Source organism: Lampetra planeri, chromosome 1 (genome assembly GCF_965212315.1).
Source record: "Lampetra planeri chromosome 1, kcLamPlan1.2.h2, whole genome shotgun sequence".
Classification (NCBI taxonomy): Eukaryota; Metazoa; Chordata; class Hyperoartia; order Petromyzontiformes; family Petromyzontidae; genus Lampetra; species Lampetra planeri.
This window is the reverse complement of record NC_136107.1, coordinates 34039664-34060883: the sequence shown is the minus strand read 5'-3', so window position 1 is coordinate 34060883 and position 21220 is coordinate 34039664.

Below are 21220 nucleotides of genomic sequence, written 5' to 3'. Positions count from 1 at the left end.
ATTTGAGGGGCGTTGATTTGAAGTGGGAGTGAGGAGTTAAGCGGTGGTGTAGTGGTTAGCGCCAACATCGGTAACGAATATCTGAAACCGCTCCGAGAATTAACTGATTTAGTTGCATCGTCAGGTGGAGGAGGGTGTACGGCACAACATTGGCGTTGCACTCACTTAGCGATCTGACCTAAAAGTCAATTGTGAATCCATAATAATAACAATAAAACATTACACGTACCCACGTACCCCCCTCCCACCTCTTCACCCACCTCGCCGGATCCACCACTGTTTCAGTACAAGTGTAGTGACATTGAATGAGTCACTGGAGCGCGTGGCGCTGGGAGATTGGTAGCCAATGGGATTGGGGGTAGCAGCCCGTTCTACCAGTTGGACCCGTGGGCCAAGCACCGAGCATTCTGGGGGATCCAGAAGGGGGCGTGGCCGAGGGCGGTGCCTGGCCACACTGGGGAGAATAAAAGGCGAGGTCCGACTCACAGTCGGTGCTGCTGGCAATGGAACTTGTCATGCTGCTGTCGTCGTGGTCTTCGCCACTTCAAGCTGTGGGTCTGGCAGCATGTTGGCTGTCCCGACCCGGTATGGAGTTATCCCCTATGGCTGTGAGAGCCGGAATTAACAAGAGGGATAACGCCTCCTACTAGTGTTTCTGAATTAGTACACTTCACATGCAGTGAGTTGAACAATTTAAATTCTTGTTTGCTCTATTTTCTACAGATATCCTAGCTGCATTGGAATATGAAATGCGGGAAGGAATCCTTATTCAGATTTGCATGTCAAAAATATGCGTATCAGTATTGTACAGATATAAATATCATACTCAAACGATATTATATATATACTTAAGAAAATGGTTTACTGTCTTGGAGGGGGGGGTTAACTTTACTTAAATGTTTGCTATTTATTAAATCTCGTTATTAATATCACATTGTAATCATAATACTTTACATATGCAAGGCACACTTTCAGCTGCAGTACAGCGTTACACATGCACCACACTCAATTCCTATAATCTATTACATTACACACGTTATCAACAAATGACAATTTTTTTTATGTTGAAAGGCATGGCTGTCAACATATAAATATAAGGGAAGTAAAGATTCCTCCCACACAAAGAAACACAGCAATATAATTTAACGAGATTCGCGGGATAACGATTGGACTCGATAATCGATTATATATGTTTTACCATCATGATTAATGTAGCGGCCTCTAGTGGCTGCAGGGCTCACGATGCGTTGGAATAAAAAACATCGATATTTAGGCATCCCCATAAAAACCATAGATTAATACGCGCTCGATTTGTGTATAATTACATGCACAATTAATAAGTATAAATTACACACGGTAAAGGTGCAGCCCTGCAATAACGTGTTCACGCCACTGCTGACAGGAAGGCCCGTTTATAATTAAACCGTTCGTGAAATTGCACATATCTATTCACCATCGGTGGGAATCGTTGCACTATGAAACGCACAGCGTGTGGGGATGATGCGAATGTGTGAATTGATGAAGCTATCGTGGTTTGGTGAAGTGTTTATTAGCCCTCTAAGCCATTGGCCCAGATATGGCTTAATTGGTGAGCGCTCAGTTGGGATGCGCTTCGGAAATGCCCTAAAAACAACTAAAACATCTGACCTGGTTATGACTTTTTAGACGATCCGAATGTTTTTGTTGTCCACGTTTCGAATAGATTCTAAAACCGGATGTGACGTCACTGATTACGACTCAATGTTTCGAGGTGAGCTTGCGCAAGTAAAGTGTGTCGTATACATGCTCCACCCGACACAGCCACCTATTTAAAGCCAAAGACTGGAGGACATTGTCATATGCTTTGACAACTGTCCAATTGATGCTGGTTGCAACTATCAGTGAACGTCCGTACCCGTTAAATGTGCGTGGATTAGTCTCCGACACACCTGTGTGCTGAGGCACGCTTGTTCACGGGACAACTTCATTAGTTGGCTGTGTCGGGTGGAGGAGGGTGTTTTGACACACATTTTACTCATGCGATCTGATCTAAAAGTCAATTATGAATCATAATATTTGTCGCGAAAGCTCACTATGATGTCGCATCCGTGCCTTTTCCCACCAAAAGTGGAGTCACGTGGCATCGGTTCACGTCACGGTTGTTAGCACGGGATCCTATTTGCATGAGTGAGTCGTGTAAAGCGATTCAGAAACCTGAAAAATATTCCAAATTGTCCTTTAAAATATCTGAAATCCCCCTCAAACGACCTTTTCGAAACTTATCTCTCTTACTCCAGGGTGAAAAATGCTAATTATATATTTGGAGCATTTTTTCTTTCGATCAAAACAAGTTACATAACAACCGTCTCTGTGATGGCTGCTTTCTGTGAGAAAAAGGTAACTCAAGAAGAGCACTGTAGTACGTTTCACCATTTCAGAAAGAAAAAAACACACCTGTGAAATGAAACAGCTACGGAATGTTATAATGCATATTGAGTGTTTATGCAACATGCGGTACATATGCCAAGTGTTCTCTGCCCATGTTGGATAATGGTAGCATTTGCCATTCCGAGTGGAACTGCCCCAACCCCCTTGGCACCAGGCCTAATTGTGTGTAGTCATGCAATGGATCGTTGTCGTCTCAGGCCGTCAGTATTTGCCCGTGGAGTTTAACTGCTCGTTCGTTCTTTGCGGCGGAGAGGTGGGACAGTGATTAACGCACTGCGCCACGAACCTTGGCGACCTCGGTTTGAATCTCAATCAATGCGTAGATCGGTGGCATTGCGCTAAACCACTTTCCCGCAACTCCACCCCCATGAAATGTATGAAACGTATAACAAAAAATACCTTCAAATGACAAGGGTATGATGAAGAACCCTTAGAGTAATGCTTGCCCCGAACAATCAAATGAATAAAGTAAATAAATGCGGAACGATCTGAACGTGTGCCACTTCATTGTCGGTGCAGACCGGCTGTATTACCGTCCTTGGCGCGAGAAATGAGCCGCAATGATTGACGACCAGTGCGCTCCCGGTGCACATCTCGTGTCGGAACAACGCAAAACCATCGCCGTGATGTCCTCGAGGGTTCGCATACACCGGGACCATTGCTTAGGGTTCCGCTGGAAGTACGAATGCCTGTGGATCGGTGCACACACGGCCTCAATGAGATCTGACCTCTGCCCTCCTCATCCCGCCCTCCCCACCACCGGACCCTCCAGCGGAGGTTCTAAGACACGGTTTCAATAAAGGTGATCTGCACGTATGTATGGTGAACTACGGTACGCAGCCAACCGTGCTCATTGGAGGTGCGGGTAGATCTGAGAAGCTAAGCGTGCTTTGAGCCTGGCTCGTGTGCTTGGATTGATGACCATCTTGAACGCCAAGTTGCCGTGGGCAGCTGTGGCACGTTGCTAGATGGTGGCGCAGCAAACTAAGCTACAACACGAGACTTTTTTTCAAACAATCAGTTGTATTGGACTTCCATGAACTCACTTATACGCTCCCAACCTTCACCAGCGTGCACTGACAGTGCGATTGTCTGGTGAATTGACCCCACACAACCTGCATAGCGTGGCGAGGCCTTCATTCAGCAGTGGACCATCACACCCAACTCCCTGCCAACTTTGCCCCAACACAGAGACAAGACCCCCCTAGCAAGCTTACATCGCTATCAGGTGAGCACCAACGGAGAACCGCAAATGACAATAGGAGGCGCATGTGACCACCATAACGCCTGACCACCTTTGTTTCCACCATAGGTGGTATTCTCACTCTGCACCAGGTACAATATTCAGGACGGCAGAGAGAAGGGGGAGGGGTTAAGGGCGGGTGGGGTGGGAGGCCTTTTGGCTCCGAGGTCTCGGATCAGAGGAGGCCTCGAAGAGCCTCGTCTAGTATTTGTGTCCCGGGTCTCCAAAACTACGTTTGAGAATCAATCTCGTGTCACTGGGTTCACATCGCAATGCGGAAACCGCTGCACCACTTTTCTCCCCCATCCTCAAAAACCCCCACACACACGCACGCACACAAAGACAAAGATTCCCCGGGTAAGCTTAACAGACTTTTGTGATAAGTGCTGTAAAGCGAGCACCTATCCAGGCCGGCACAGCACACGAGAGAATGGGTGGCCAGCACCACGCCGGGCCGCCTTTATCTCTCTCTCCCTCGTAGCGATATTTTCACACCACACCAGGGTACTCAATTGAGGCTGAGTCGACCTAAGGGAAGGCCAGGACCGGTTCAGATAACCGTCACTGGTGTTGGTCGTGGACGGGACTCGAACTCACGTGGTCGGGTTCGTAGCACAATGCGCTAACTGCTGGGCCACAGCTCCCCCATGCACACACATAGGGATGCCACCTAATCGTGTTTTACCAGGACAGTCCAGGACTTGGTATCTGTTTTTGGGGTGGCAGGAATTGATTTGTACCGAGGTCTGGTACCGGCGATGCGTTGAATTTCATTACACGATACTGCAGCATTCGGATAGATTTAGGCTGACTGAAAAATATGTCCCGGGTTTAGTCTGCGCAAAAATGTGGAGACCCTCCACGCTCAGTGGGGCATACGTTAGTGGAACAACCGCACTGGGAAGGGCAGCCCTTATCTGACCCGGTCTTATCACGGGTAGGCAGTAGGCTGCAACGGCACTACCCAATTAAATTGTCCGCACAACCTACGGGAGCTGCAAATTGCGAATTCCTTCCACGAAACGACTCCGTTGATAGAGCACGGCGCACCCCCCCACCCCCCTGCTCCTCCTCCCCACCCTCCCAGACATTGGGAACTCCACGCACTGTGGCTCATGTGAAGCGCGCCTTCAATTCTCAGACAACAGCTCGGTCTGAGTCATCAGCCGTGTTCACAGGGTGTGAAGTCAGGGGTCGTGTGAGCGGCCAGAATTATTACTCGAGGGATGGCAGCGAGGAAGACGGGGTGAGTTGTTTATTTTGTGGGGCCGTGTGTGTGTCTCTCTTTCTCTTGCACACTGTGTGCGTCTCTCACATCGGCTTTCCGTTTGTCGTTCTGTGTGTGTGTGTCTCTCTCTCTCTGTGTAGGTCTATGTGTATTTACACATGTGTTTCTCCGTCTCTCTCATTATGTCTCTCTACTTCGGTGAACATGTTTCCGTGTCTCTTTCTCTGGGTCTGTCTGTCTATATTTATTGATAGCCCTGCATTTCCTCAATTACTCTCTCCATGCATGTCTCTCTCTCCATGCATGTCTCTCTCTGTGTCTCTCTATATGTGTTTCTTTGTCTTTATCAATGGCCCTGGATGTGTGTGTATGCTTCTACGGCTCTCTCTTTCTCTTTGTCTCTCTTTTTGGTGTCTGCCTCTCTCCATGATGTCTCTGTTTGTCTTTAGGACCTCACCGCGGAGATCTTTGCCCATAATTCTAGAGGAATTCCACAAGTTAATTAAAGTTCATGATGTTCTGTGAATAGAACAATTTACTGGTAAATGGAGTTGCTTAACGTTGCACGTACAACGACACTGGGCATGTTGCGGTCGTGTAGTTTCGCCCTCTTATGATCCCAGTGTGAATGCAATCAACAGCATAATTGCTATTATGATGTTTGTTTTTGTCAAATCTGTAATTGTGACATGCGTTGATGTTGTTTGCCAGCCGAGTCGCCCTTGACAAGGAGCTTTATAGCTCAATGGGCTCTTACTTGGGAAATCAACTTCTGATTCTGATTCTGCACGTGGAGCAAAACGTCGAACATTATTACTACCACTACGCTGTTTGTTTACCCAGGAAAGCCTCCCTCAGTCTCACGACTCTTTTTATACAGGAAGCTATTGCAGGAGGCTGCGACGATTGCCCATCTATGTTTGCAACGGAGTAACTTGCAGGTATTTTTTCAAAGTGCGGAATATTCTGACTGCGACGTCGGCGCACAATGGATTTACTATTCTTGGTTCTTTCGGTAAAGTCACGTAGAAGGGAAATAATAAAATAATACAAATATAAAACAATACAATTCTCACGACGTTTCGATTGCAACACAAGCAATCATCAGGTGTGAAACCCACAGCAAGAAAATTATATGGCGGTTTTTCTAATTTTATTGCCGTGGTTTTCACACCTGATGATGATTGCTTGTGTTGCAATCAAAACTTCGTGAGAATTTATTGTTTTCTTTTCATTATTTTATTATTTCCCTTCTACGTGACTTTGCCGAAAGAACCAAGAATATGAATCCCTGCAGTCACGAAAGCGTTCAATCGAAAAATGGATGTACGCTTTGCAAACGACGCCACGTGCTCTTTCGCGTCCACCGTGAAGCAGACAGCGCGTAGTAGTGTTTGCGGTTAATACACCCGCAAGTATTGATCAGGGCGGCCGCTTGGATTCAAACCGTGATCTTCTGCGACAAGCGGCAAACGCGTGACCCACCAGGCCGCGTGGCGTCGTGCCGAACAGCTCGCGCGGTTCAACCGCAAAAAGCTCATCGGAGAGCTTAACAGCAGCCCGCTTCAATCTTCTGAGCACTGCTGCTTGTAATTTCTCGCCTCCCTTCCTCCCTGCCTACCTGCCTACCTGCTTGTAATTTCTCCCCTCCCCTCCCTCCCTCCCTCGTGTACGTGTGTACTCAACCGCGAATAAATGTCCTCGTAAATACTGTGAGAGTTTCGATTATGCGCGAGCGAGGTTATGAATGGGCGGCGCGCTCCAGCGATTTTGGAGCAGGGAGTTCACGGAGGAGGCGCGCGAGCCGTCACGTATCCATCACGCGGCATCGACTGCGCGCCCGTCGCGCGGTCTCTCTGGTGCGGCTCAGAAAAAGCCTCGCGCCACCAAATCAATAGAACGCGCGTCGCGTGCGCTGGCGGCATCAAATTCATTTTTTGTTGTTAAACCGGGATGAGTCTCATTGGCGAGAGTCTTCTCGTCCGTGCTGCGGGCTGATGTTGATGGAGAGCAGCGGCTATAATGTGACATCGAGGTTTTTTCGGGACTTCTCTCCACTTGATACAGATTGTTTTGCTGTGACAGTTTCACCTGAAGACGGAAGCTTGTGTTGCCTCCGAAACGTCGTGATTTTATTGTTTTAATTTTTTTTAATTTTAATTTCATTTTTTACCTACGTGACTTTACCGAAAGAACTAAGAGTGTGAATCCTTGCAGTCACGAAAGCTTCAAATCTAGACATCGAGGTGGTTTGCCCAGCCAGACGATTGCGTTAGGAGCGGTAGGGGATGGTGCATCATCGCTACGATGACACCTCCTCCTTCGTATTTGTGAATCGACCTCCCATGGTTTTGTTCTGGGTGGTGACCACAGTTGAATTTTAAATGTTCCATTTGTGCATCATATTCACCATAATCACGTATCCGCATCTGCTGCTGCCATGTTTTACGCGGACGTGGTTTGTGGCCGTAGCCCACAAGCATCGCGAAAGATCTCTCTCTCTCTCGTTCCATATCTGCCTCTCTCTCCCCGGTAACTTCTCTCGTTTATCGCTCCCCCCTTTACACGCATGGCGCTCTGAGATCCACGAATTGATTGCACCTCATAACGTCTACATTATAATGTTTTGCATCAAAATGACAAAAGCTAAATAAATACAACGAAGTGCAGCAATCAAGTAAGGTAATCGGAACGAAAACAATTCCAAACAAGAGTATCACGCGAGGAATCTAAAATATTTCAAAAACATTTGATCAATGTTGCATCAAAGCGAAGTATTACATTCCTTGCAGCTGCGTCCGATCTCGTATCATCTCAGAAACTACTCCAAGTAGAATTAACATGATGTATTATTCGTGATAGTTTTTTTGGGGGGGGGGGTTAAGGGTCCCGTATCGACGTGGCCAAATGTCCACTGTGAATATTTCCACCACCTGACGGAGCAAAACAAACTTGATTGTCACTTCGCACAAAGCACTTAACGTGCTGTTATTTCAGCTCGCCGGTAAATCGAATCATAATTCCCACGACCATATTGAGTAAACAGATACGACGTTGCACTTGAAACTGCAACAAAGTTTCTTCGGATCGGAAGCATGGGCAATGTAATATTTGGCTATGCAGAGTCGTGGAAGGTTTCACTACAATAATTCGGCCAGTTTAGTACGTGATCGCGTTACCAAAAAAAAGTAATCCTAAAATTGTCTGCGAAAACCTATGTACCAATTTCGTTATGCTCTTAATCAGAACCAAAATATGTATTTCTACTAAATAAATCCGATTAGCTATAAAGTTCTTTGTCACAGATGTCCGGTAGATGGACATCTAGATGGATATCCAGTTGATGCAATGTGCTTCTCGCCCACATCACATTTCATTTGATTTGGGTGTGGTGGCAAGCATTGGAGGTTCATGTGGAAATTTGTGAAAATCCCAAAGTCGCTGACCTGGCCCGGACAGGCTTGGTGAACCCGTCTGTATGGCCCTAATAGTGTCATCCCTACGTATGCCTGGCGAGTTTTCTATCGGTACTCGCGTTGTCATCTGCATGAGTAAAAGTCGCTTAAACACGAATTGCTGAAACATGCCACTGGAACACTCTGCTTGACATAGGGCATTGAGACTCGGTGAGGTTTTCCCCGAATAAATACATTCAAGGCTGACTATAGACACCGTTTAATGAGACATTTTATACAAACGGCACTGAGAACGTAATGACCGTCTCTGTAAAATATGACATTGATGTGTGTTAATCAACGCACGACGTGACTAGAATTTAAATCGTGGGGTCCAATTTGCGCGTCTCGGTCAATGTTCACGTTCTCGCGCAATTTTCTTGAAACCTGCCGATGCCGTCATCGTCAACAATCAGGTGCAGCACTGCGGATAGCCAAGGCAATGTGTAGTGTGTGTGGTTTACGCCGCTTGTTTGCCCAGGAAAACCTCGCCACACGTCTCTCGACATTGTCACGATCGTCCTGCTAAACTTTCGCAGCGGGGGGGTACGGGACAAAACGACGATTGCTGTGCGGTTTGCCGATTGAGTAATTTGCAGAGGCGTTCGTCTAATTTCACACAAATGTGGACACTGACGGCGACACGTAATGGCCTATTCTTTTTTCAATGGCGTCACGAAATCTTTGGCATCCGCTGTGAAGCAGAGCGGGTTGCGTATTTGATGGTTGTACGTACGCATTTTGAACTTCTTCCACACCGTACGTAGCCAACCATGCTCGTCGGAGGTGGTTAACACATCCGCGGTGTTAACCAGAGCGGCCTGCCGGATTCGAACGGCGAACCTCTGCCACAAGTGACCAACACGCATCCGCTCGGTCGCGTCTCCAACGTGGGATGAGTTTCAGCCATTTAATCGAAATGCGAATCCAGCCTTTGTCGATTCCCACCTCAACGAAAATAAATAAATACATATATGCGTGTGTTGTCGCCCAGTTGCTCAATTTCTCATTCCACGGACTTCTGCCGCGATCAAGCAAGCGTGCCTTTATCATCGTAGTCACGCAGTGCATCGTATGTTGGGCTTCTTTCACACCGTACCGAGCCAACCGTGTTAATCGCTGGTGCTTGGGAAGGACAACCAACTAAGATTCCACGTCCATTTTTACCCCGTGACTGTGCCAGTTGTTTTGTTTAAAACACCGTGTTTATTTTCCATCACACCCACTCCTTCACTCCAATTACTCACAACAACAACAACATCATCATCATCAGCCATGGTCAATCCACTGCTGGACGAATGCCTCCCCTAGCCGCTGCCATCAATCACGATCCTGTGACCTAACAGTTGCATACGGGGTCAGATATAATCGGGACGTCGCGTGAGGATCTTCTTGTACAGCTGGCCAACACAGGGGTGTGTGTGTGTTGTTAACAGCCCGCAAATAAGAATAGCTCCATCGATCGTCCTAACAATAGCCGAGCCACTTACAGCCATTACGACAGTCGGCTTTTAATCGTTAGCTCCCTTTTTCGGACGTGCGGTTTTGGAAAAATGATTAAGGCGAACGCATCACGTTGCCATAAGCGAGACGGGCCTCTGGGCTCACAAAACGGTAACGGTATCAGCCGTGGGACCTCATCTCACGGGGAGGGCTTTCAAAGACTTGGCACAGTCCATGACTTGCTAATCATTTAGAAAGGGGCTTGGGAGTGGGTGAGGGAGGTGCTACAGCCGCCCCTCCCCCCACGCCATGCTTCGGGGCTATACCCTTCACAGCCAAGCGGAACACAAATTCCGCTCAGGTGGGCGTGGAGGACGAATCGGAAGAAGAGAGGGACCCCCACATCGGAAGACGAAGGTGATGAACATGGAAGCGCCATTGGTGAAGACCAAGAGGCAGAGCCTATGGAGCGCTGGTTCCACGTGGTGAGCCAGCAAGTGAAGGAATGTGGAGTGGACGTGGAGGTGATGGCCCCGGACGGGAACGAGGGGAGAAACATGAGAACAGGAGGCCTGACCCCACGCGAGGGGGGTAAATGCCAGGAAGACGAATCATAATAATGAGATCACGTTGCATGCGCGTCGCTGTCCGGTGTTGGTCGTGTCTCGAGCGAGACGCGGATCGGTGCCGCTGGAGCTCGCGTGGAGCAGAGGCGTCGTGAGCCGGACACGCAGAGGCGGAGACGGAGAGGCGGACACGCGGTGCGTGCCGACCTCGTGTCCCCGTCTCTCGCACTCGGCAGACGCTTTACCAGCGGACGCGAAAAACAATACTTGGCGGTTACGATTGTTTGTGTGAATGCACGTGCCACGTATCAGCGTGTACACGCACGTATACTATCTACTGCTGGATGGAAAACCTCGCTGCGGGGGGCGGGGGGCTATTTAACCATACTTCACCGCGCTGGTCAGTGCGAGTTGGAGAAAGTGGGTGGCATAGACATTTGGCAATCGTACAGTACAGATGTTGGCAACCCACCCTCGCGTGTGCCGTGCCGGCATTCATAGGTGCTACATCGCTCAGAGCACTTGCCCCGACAGTCCGTTAAAGGCTTTACGGGGGATTTTGTCTTCGTGCATCACGTTCAATGTGCGTGCATGTCTGCGAGATGGCATTATAGCCGCTGCATACCATAGCTTCTCACACGCACAGACACAGACGCTTGTAATCCAAGGTGCCCGGTGACGGAGCGGCATTACAATTTATGTCAGCCCGTGTCGCTTTGTTAACCACTTATCTGCCCGGCCCAGGAGGGCGATGGGAAGAAAGTGGTCTCTGCGTGGATATCGAATCTTTGATTTGCCGCGCTCCAGTGGCTTCAGGGTAAGATCCATAGAGATGACCCGAGGTTGTCAAGATACAGACGAAAGCATCGACGGATTTGGCTAACTGACGTCACAGCAGCGATTGTGTTCCACGCCCGCGTTTTCGGTGTTTCCGATGCGGGTTTGGTGGACCGCTCATACATGTGCACATGCGTTGACGTGACTGCAGGGGTCGTGTCCGATTACTTCGGTAATTGATCACTCTATCGATCATAAACGTGTTCGATTGCTCGGCTAAATGGATAATACGAACGGAAATGGTTGGGAATAAACCTCTCACCGATGTTCCCACGTGTGTGCCGCCGGACGGGAGGTGATGTGAGCAGCGGCTTGAATTTGGGTGCCTCCCAAGCTTCATGACAAGATGTATTAATTTTAATTTATTTTCATGCCGGGGGTTTTGAAGGTGTTCATTTATTTAGCATTGCTACATTATTACTACGATTTATTTATTTTTTACGGAAGGTTTGAAAGGTTCGTTAGGGATTCCCATAACTCTCTCACCAGGATCTGACTTCGGCGTTCACGTAACTGCTCATTTGCTCGGTCAATTAGCCGGTCGTCTGGCCAGCCATCTGCATGGTCATTTGCGCGCTCATTTGCCCAGTACAATGGCGCTGGAGCTGCATCGTCACACACTGGGCGCAACTGAAGTCATCGCCCGGCTGAATGAAGTCGAATGGAATTGAGATGTCATTTGGGCTGAGTGTGCGGTGGCTGAGCTCCAGAATGGATTTCTGAGCAGGTGTGTTGTCACCGTGCATTTTCAGAGTAACCGTGACCTTCATCCACTGCCTTTCTTATGCAATCAAGTGCCTCATTGTCATGGGTGGGTCTGCCCTTCTACGCCTTTGTCTCTTTGCCATTGGATCCAACGGATGCATTTTAAGTTACAGATGTTCAAGCATGATGCCGTGTCATCACCACCACCTTCAGAATCTATCCACTGCTGGATGGAGGCCTCCGCAAGCTGTTACCGTCTCGTGATGCAAAACATCCCTCTAGCTACACCAGAGCAGATTTCATTGCTCCATCTCCACAGTGGACATCCTCTCGGGCATGCCACCTCTCCTGGTTGCCATTCCATCGTTAATATCGACCACTGGCTATTGCGATACAGAGTATCCTAAATGCATTGATGTGTCTTTGCCTTTTTGGGTGGCCTTCTCCATGTGTTGGTATTTTTTATTTATTTTTAACAAAAGCCGAAAAGTGATCAAAGGAGGGTAGAGAGATGCCCGCTCAAAAATTGCACCGAGAGACAGGAAGAGGAGCACGTGATTCGGCGACAGAGTGGAAATATGAGACATCACATTTATTCTCTTTGGTTTTGTCGGTAAAGTCACGTAGGTAAACAATCAAATAAAATGAATGAAAACTAAATTAAATCACGACATTTCGGGCGCAACACAAGCGTCCTTCTTCAGGTGGGGACAACATAGCGAAAGCACAACCGCTTAAGTGTGTAAGTGTGTCACACTCAAGCGGTTGTGCTTTCGCTACGTTGTCCCCACCTGAAGAAGGACGCTTGTATTGCGCCCGAAACGTCGTGCTTTAATTTAGTTGTTTTCATTTTTTTTCTTTTCTTTTTTACCTACGTGACTTTACCGAAAAAACCAAAGAGTATGAATCGTTGCAGTCACGAAAGCTTCAACTCTAGAATCACATCCATTGGTTAAACAAAGTAAGTGGGCTTGGGAAGAACACCTCGTCGCGAGAGTGGATGACGGACAATGGACAAGACGAGTCAATGGAAGCCGATAGAGGGAACACATCCTGGTGACGGAGCGATTAAACCAATTCATGCAACAGAAGCGAGATGGAGTGCCAGTGGCGTTACATGACCGCGACATGTGGTAATGGCGTGGGGAGGCCTTCATCAGTAGACAGATAACGACTGACGACGATGACGACGATCTTCTTGGTTCTTTCAGTAAAGTCACGTAGAAGGAAAGTAATAAAATAATGAAAATAAAACATAATAAAATAATTCTCACGACGTTTCGGCCACAACGCAAGCAGCCGTCCTCAGGTGAAGACCAGGTCTGTCGGGGAGACAGCGTCTGAATGACGCTAAATGACGCTGTCTCCCCGACAGACCTGGTCTTCACCTGATGACGGCTGCTTGCGTTGTGGCGGAAACGTCGTGAGAATTATTTTATTATGTTTATTTTTATTATTTTATTACTTCCCTTCTACGTGACTTTACCGAAAGAACCAAGAAGATGAATCCTTGCAGTCACGAAAGCTTTAAATCGAAAGATGACGACGATGTTGTTGTTTTTTGGGAGTAGTAGGAGTGAAGGAGTGCGTGTGATGGAAAATAAACACGATTTCGATTTAAAGCTTTCGTGACTGCAGGGATTCATCTTCTTGGTTCTTTCGGTAAAGTCACGTAGAAGGAAAATAATAAAATAATAAAAATAGAACATAATAAAATAATTCTCACGACGTTTCGGCCACAAGGCAAGCAGCCGTCCTCAGGTGAAGACCAGGTCTTTCTGACAGACCTGTTCTTCACCTGAGGACGGCTGCTTGCGTTGTGGCCGAAACGTCGTGAGAATTATTTTATTATTTTTATTATTTCCCTTCTACGTGACTTTACCGAAAGAACCAAGAAAATAAACACGATGCTTAAATAAAGACTGGCACCGTCACGGCTACAAATGGACATCGCATCTCGGGGTTGTCTTTCCCACGACGAGCACGGTCGGCTACGTGCGGTGTGAAAGAAGTCCAGCGCACGTGCGAACGATGCACTGCGTGCACAGCGAGACTCTCCGCTGCATCACGGTCTCGACGTGGCCAAGGCAAGCGAGAAGTCTGCAGGCAACGTGAATAGCCATGCTCGCTAGGATAGCAGCACCGACGGCCAGTCTGCTACTCGGTGAGACCGATACGTTTTCCCTTCAGTCTGCACTCAATCAGAATTTACGCATAGGGGCCTTGGTTTTTATAAAGGTGCCCATACATAAATCAAGTTTTGATGGATTGATTGACTCGTGATGGATTATTTGGGTGGTGTTCTTCACGGAGGCAACACACTTTTATTACACAGCCCCAACAGGGCTAACTACATAAACGTACAGGGGCCGTCCATAAATGACGTCACGCACCTAGGGGGGGGGGGGGTCAGACATTTGTGACGATGTGTGACGAGGGGGGGGGGGTTGAGAAATGTGACGTCACGAAAAAATGCGCAACTTTAAATAAATATAGACAACACGTTCTACTTAATTGAATAGACTTTTTAATAAATGTTTTCTCCTACAACATCAGAGTGCAGCGCCGCATTAAATACGCACTACAATAGTTGAAAGCGATTTGAAATTTGAAGCATGTTTAATTTGTTTGGGGAGGGGGGGGACAGAGCTATGTGACGTCATATTTGACGGGGGGGTCTGACTTTTTGTGACTCCGTGTGACGAGGGGGGGGGTCCAAAATCGCGTGACGTCATTTATGGACGACCCCACACACGCTAACTAGACCCCAACAGGGTAACTACATAACCGGGTCAGTCAGTAACCTCCTGACTGACCCACGATGCCGAGCGGAGACCGAATATGGGATAGATGTAGCGCCGAGGGTTTATTCCAGAGAACATCCCCGATCGGGACTCGGCCTTATTCGGCCGCAGCGTGGCCAGGCTCTGCCCTTGGCCACGCCCCCTTCCAGATCCTTCCCGAAGACTCTGGCCCCTACGTCACGTGTCCCGCTCTCCCCATTTTTGGCCCCTCTTGCCACCTCATCTGGTCACGTGCCCTCTAGGGGTCACCCAGACTGTCCTGTCCTCAACTCTCTCTCTCACTGTCACCAGGACTAAGCCCCCTAGGGCCCGCTTCCATGGCATGCCCACTCTGGTGCCCGAGAGAGGCCCAAGACGCACAGCTCCACTCTTGTGACGGTCGCTGGCGCTAAACGCCATAGTGACCCCATTTATGTCACTATATTTGTATTGTGGAAAGCTGCTGTTGATAGTGGTGGTGGTCCCGGTGGTAATCATGATGCTGATGGTAGAAGTGGTTAGCATTTAGTGGTATGATAACAATGATAGCGATGGTGATTGTGATGGAGATAATCATAACGACGATAATTATGATGGTGGTGATGCGGTGGTGATGATATAATTACGATGATTGTGGTGATCTGTAATGATAATGATGATGATGGAAGAAATTATCTCAGTTTGCAAAGTCATGATGATTGATGGTGGTGGTGAGATAGTGGTAGCAAAGATGACGGTGGCATGTGTTGGCGGAATTTACGATGATATGGAGTGGTGGGGGTCGTAATATTGATATTTTGATGATGGTGGTGGCGGTGATGACGATCACAATTAATTATGGTGATACTAATGAGGACCATCACCACTGCAGAGAGACTAGGGGTAGGGAATGATAAGAGGGATGAGTGGAGGCAAAAGAGAAGCAGGGATGGGATCTAAGGGAAAGGAGGTGGGGTGGAGAGTTCGGATCGTGATGTGAGAGAGAAAGCAGTGAAGAGAGCCATTACCCCGTGGAAGGGTAATTGCCCAATTACATTCATCATCTCAACAGCCACTACTACTACTACAACAGTACATGGTCAAGGATGCGAACGTGAATTTTATTCCACATGAACTCCATACGCTGCAGGGTCATTTGCCGCATTAACCATTTACTCCCGTCGCACATATCTGCAAGCAGCGAGCTTGCAGATATGTTACGCAGTGGACCTTCATGGCACACAATCCTCAAGCCAGACTGATGGCCCGATTGAGCGACGATTTCCCGCTCTATGACCTTTCACCGACGTCCAAAAAAAGGCCACCACTGCCATTTCCTGCGGATGAATCGTGTTAATCTTACCCGGATGTGGGATGACGAAAGGGCTGTACATGCACAGGTGTACGTTTGCGAGTGTACCTGCACCGCCTACACATTGGGTATTAATAAAAGGAGTTTTCCCATTTTTTTCTGGCAACAAAACTGAAACCTTTTTACGAAGATCCATGTCTGCATTAACCACAATACTTGCAGTCAAAATGCAAACAAATTGCATTTTGACTGCGAGTATTGATTGGCCGTATTGGGTGGTGGAGGGTTGCGAAACATTTATAAATAACGCGATCTAACCCAAAAACCCTTATTATGAATAAAGAAAGGTCCCGGCCGCACACCCTGTGGTTTTTTGTTGATTTATTTCCACAGGTTTCATGAGCATGATCTCCCAGGATCGGCGCAAACCTATCAATATCACACGTAAAAAATGTATCAATGAAAACACGATCATGTGAGCAAAGCAGGAAACCCAATCAATCAGCCCCACATGGGGTGGGATTTTTTTTACCAGAATGCACCATTAGCAGAAACCTTCGCGTACATAACGTCTGCTTTATAGACACACTTCATATTTATGGACTGTGGTTGTCTCGTAATTATACAGTTATATTCTCTGTTAAACATAGTATACAGTAAATATATACCACCCTGATATCGCTATCATACATATTTGAAGTCGAGAATTAAATGCTCCAAGAAACAATCTTAATAGTATTCACCCGGGGTGCTACCGATATTATTTTTTAGGTCAATAGTTCAAGGAAGGGAAGAAATACGTCCAAGCCTCAACCCTCATTTGGAAAAATTAACTCCTGTCAGCGCGAATTTCCTCTGCATTCAAACAAAAACACATCTTAAACTAAAATTATTCCAGCGGCAACAAAAAAAAATCGACAAAAGAAAGAAACGTGGCTTGCCATGTGGAAATTTATAGCAGCCGAAGCATCTAAATCATCTAAACGCGCGTTTCTAAATGGTTACATTTGCGATTAAACGAAAAGAGAGAGACAAAAACCCGCTTCACCGCAAAACATCCATGGCAACCGAAACTATAGGCTTTAACGGCAAAGCAAGGCCACCCTTTGAAGCAAAAATAGACCTCCTCGCTCAGGGTTCTTCACGTGTTCTGAATACCAGAGGTGTGGACTCGAGTCATGTGACTTGGACTCGAGTCAGACTCGAGTCATGAATTTGATGACTTGCGACTCGACTTGGACTTGCATAACAATGACTTTGTCCCACCTCTGCTGAATACACACTCCGATTGAAGAGTTCCGAGGATGACAGCAAGCAGCGACATCAGCGCACTGGAGGCGATGGTCGATCAGAAGCCGCGACTGCAACCAAATGGCCGTGAATGTGCCCGATCAAGGAGCGATTTTGCCGGATTGTTGGGGGCAGTGTTTTTTTCTAAGGATGTATTTATTCAGCATGCATTGCTTTAATAAAAAGGTACAATTATTCGTGATGCAGTATACTTTTTGAAGGATGTTCTCTCTCTCTCTTCAGGATGTTACTTCTAGATTTGAAGTTTCACACGCCGGCTTAACTCAGCTTAACCCCGACTCCACACGGCGCCCCTACCCCCCCTACCTTGGCTCCTCCCCCCCCTCTTACCCTATATAATCGCGTATCTCTATTAGCTCTCTTCACTTGCTACAGTGATTTTGGTCGTAACAGTTCCACCTGAAGACGGAAGTTGCCTCCGAAACGTCGTGATTTAATTTAGTTGTTTTTCATTTTTATTTTATTTTCACCTACGTGACTTTACCGAAAAAACCAAAGAGGATGTTAGTTGTCAGTGTTACATTTCTGCAGGCTCCCTGAATGGGTACGTTTTAGATGCGGAGGCATCTGCCAGCTGTTCTCCGAATCGAGAACACGGCTTGGCAGGGTCGCGCCGCAATTTGTTTTCGTCTGCAGCGTCTTGAGAAGCTTTCGCATTTGCACGACCTGTAACTCAAGATTGCATGCGAATTGTACTCGTGTGGGTGACCAACGCCGAGGCTTGCCAGATGTTGCAGGAGTGCCTGGTGAGAGGTGTGGCGAGGAGATGGTGGTGCTGAGTGGTAACCCCTCCTGCTCGTGTTGTGCTGGATCTGTGGGGGTTTTTTCCTCTGGTTCTGGGTTTTTCGTCCCAAACTAAGCCAAGCTCTCATTCATTTTACAGTTACAGGTCAAACATCTTCATGAAGCAGGACCCTCCTGAAACGACTTTACCGAATCATGTATTCGCGTTGACATTGATTACAAAATACAGTTTTAGCAACGGCAAGACAAGTTGCATCAAAGTTAATGTGTGTTTTTTATCAACAACACAAGAGGCTATTGAAAACGCATGTCTTTAGAACAGTGTTTCTGTGTTTAGTTTGTTGTCCTTCCCCCGCACCTCCGATTATGTTGGACTATTTTTCTCTCCGTACGTAGCCAACCGTGCGAATCGCAGGTGGCGTTGGCTACTCACGGTGCGAACTAAGTTGAAGATGCACACAAAAAGTCGCCGTGGTGCCATGGTCAGCACTAAGGACATCACACTGCGCGACAGCTGAATCAGTGGGCAGGTTTTGTTTTTGTTTAAATTCCTCTGCCTATGTCCACCCATCGCAAGAATAAATGGGTACATGCCAGTTAGCCGATCGGTAGGTCACGCGTGGTGAGGTCAAGTTGTGTTGCAACCACCTCTTTCAAGACGAGTGGCGAGTGTGGAAGAGTAGGCCAAATAAATACCCCGCCTCTTGAGTGGCTCTAGAACTCCCTGTAGAGGAGGCCCTTTTCGCCAGCAGTGGCACGAGGCAGCAATTGGAGGGCTGTACTTTTATATTTTGCATGTTAAAGTCAAACTCTCTTCCTGCGCGAACGAGCGTTAAAACGATGTCCCACCTCCGATGACGGCTTTGTTCCAGTGGTGGAAATTTCACATTCACGTGGCAAGAGGCAGTGAGTCCATTCGACAGGAAGATCCTGATACATTTCCCACAGAAGAGTAATGTTAAACTTACCAAAAAATACGCGTGCTTACAGTTGCTAAAGCAACATGGCGTAGTGTTGCTGTTTTCATTTCAAGTGTATTTGCGTTGGGGTAGAATTACGCAGATGTATTTTTGCGTGCAAGTGGGGGTCTGGGATAAGGGAACTGAGAGAAGGTTGCGGGATCGTTGGCCTGGGTGCATCCTTGTCTTGTCCAAGCTTAATTCCCATCGCTTCCCGTGGGGCTTGTGAGCAAACAAAAATATATTGACATAAAGCTTCCGGGACTGCAGGAATTCATATTTGACCGGGTATCAAATGTTCAAAAAATGACACGCATGTCCCAGCGAATGCTGCTCTTGGCATGCAATCTCATCGGACCTCCTCGAGTCGTTCAGTAACTTGTGTTGGGTTGTGCGTCACTCCACCGCGTATCGCCAGATAATTCAAAGCAGCACAAGGGTGAGCAATGCCTCCAAACACAAAGCTACAAAAACAACTTCCCCCCTCCAACTCCATTCGAATGCGAATTTGTATTGGCGAGAGGCCCGCACCTGACCCCGCAGTGCGGGCACAACAACAAGCTTGGTGACCACCGCCTCACTGCCATTTGCGAATCGCGAATGGACGTTTGGGAGAATTTCCATAGAGCACGCCACGTCACGTGGTTGGACTAGGCGAAGACGGGGATAGTGAAGATGGCACGCCACGCATGACGCCACGCATGACGCCACGCCAGGGCTTTCGGCTTTGGAGGCTTCATATTTTGAGGGGCTGCGCCCCCCCCCCCGCGCCCCCCCGCCCACCCCCAAAAAGGTACTGTTTCATATCAGTTTAAAATATACAACAGTAGCACTATGACACATCCTATATGTAATTTGGTAATTAAATCCATGCCTCCACTATGTGCAACACAATCAGTTGGGTGCCGACAACACTCGTTTTGTTTATTTCACCTTTGAATCGGATTTCCAAGTTCGTGTATCACGTTCAAAAACAGAACTGCAATCTCGAAAGCAAATAGCGATGGAGTGTTTGGCATCGGGCGTGGATGTTCGTAATTCAGTCCAGGGAAGGAGTACAAAGGAGCCCCCCCCCCTCACCCAAAACTCTATAATAGCCTCGGGCCCCCCATTAAACCTAATCCGGCCTAGATGTTAATTGTGAGCTGCAGCTGCATACACGCAATGAAAGACAATCCATCAATTTGCTCAATGGAGCGCCCCTCAACCCGTACGGGATCTGCGAGGCAATTACGCGCGCACACGCGCATTTGAAACCTGCAGCTGTGCAGATAATTCCATGCGGTGAGAAATTAAGCACAATAGTTCATCAGGCTCATGTGCGATTGAAATTGCCGCCTGGCGCGTCAATTACAGATTGGTTTCTTATTCCACGTAGCGTCTAATTCGGCAGGGAAGCGACATCGGGGAAAGTGATGAATGCAACAAATTATAATACTCTATTCTTCTTCGTGTGTCCGATGTTGCTTGTATAGCAACAACTATCGTATTACATTGAGGGGATTGAGCCAGATGATTTCGTCAGGAGTGTCAAGATGGGAGCACGGTGGCGAGATGTTAACTACCTCGCCTGGTATACAGGAGGTCGTGGGTTCGATTCTGACCCTGACACCAGTATATTTGGAGTTTGCGTGTCTGTCTACCCGTGGTCGCGTGGATTTTTCTCTGGGTTTTCCCTCCGCAATTATAAACATGTTTTAAGAGTATTTAGCTCCGATAAATGTCCACATGATAAGCAACTTCGTTAAGCTATCATTTGTGGCCAGGTCGCTTCTGGAAAAAAAGAGCTATATGGCTCAGTTGGCCTTACCTAGTGAATAAAATTGGTTTAGTCTGTTATTGATCATGAGTGTTTTGTTTAGATCCATTGCCGGGTGAAGATCCATTCCCCACCTCTGTAAGTCATTGCGGTTGTTTGACCAGAGTGCATCGTGGCGATCAGGGTGGGTTTGTGACACGGCTCGACGCTGCTGTAAGCTGTGGTTAGGCGTCCAGTGCAGGTCGCCGAGTTAGATAATAACAATAATGAATCCGGTTTTAAATCACGAAATTCGCCCAAGAATATCTCAGGTTTTTTTTTTACCAAAATCCTAAGTTACGGAGAACGTCTGTTGTAAAAGCAGCTGAGTTATAAGACGAGATTTAAAAAAGCGTTACAGACTCAAACTCCACAATGGACCGAGAACGAGAATGTCCATAAACGCGGAGCCAGGCTGCGAAAAGCTCCG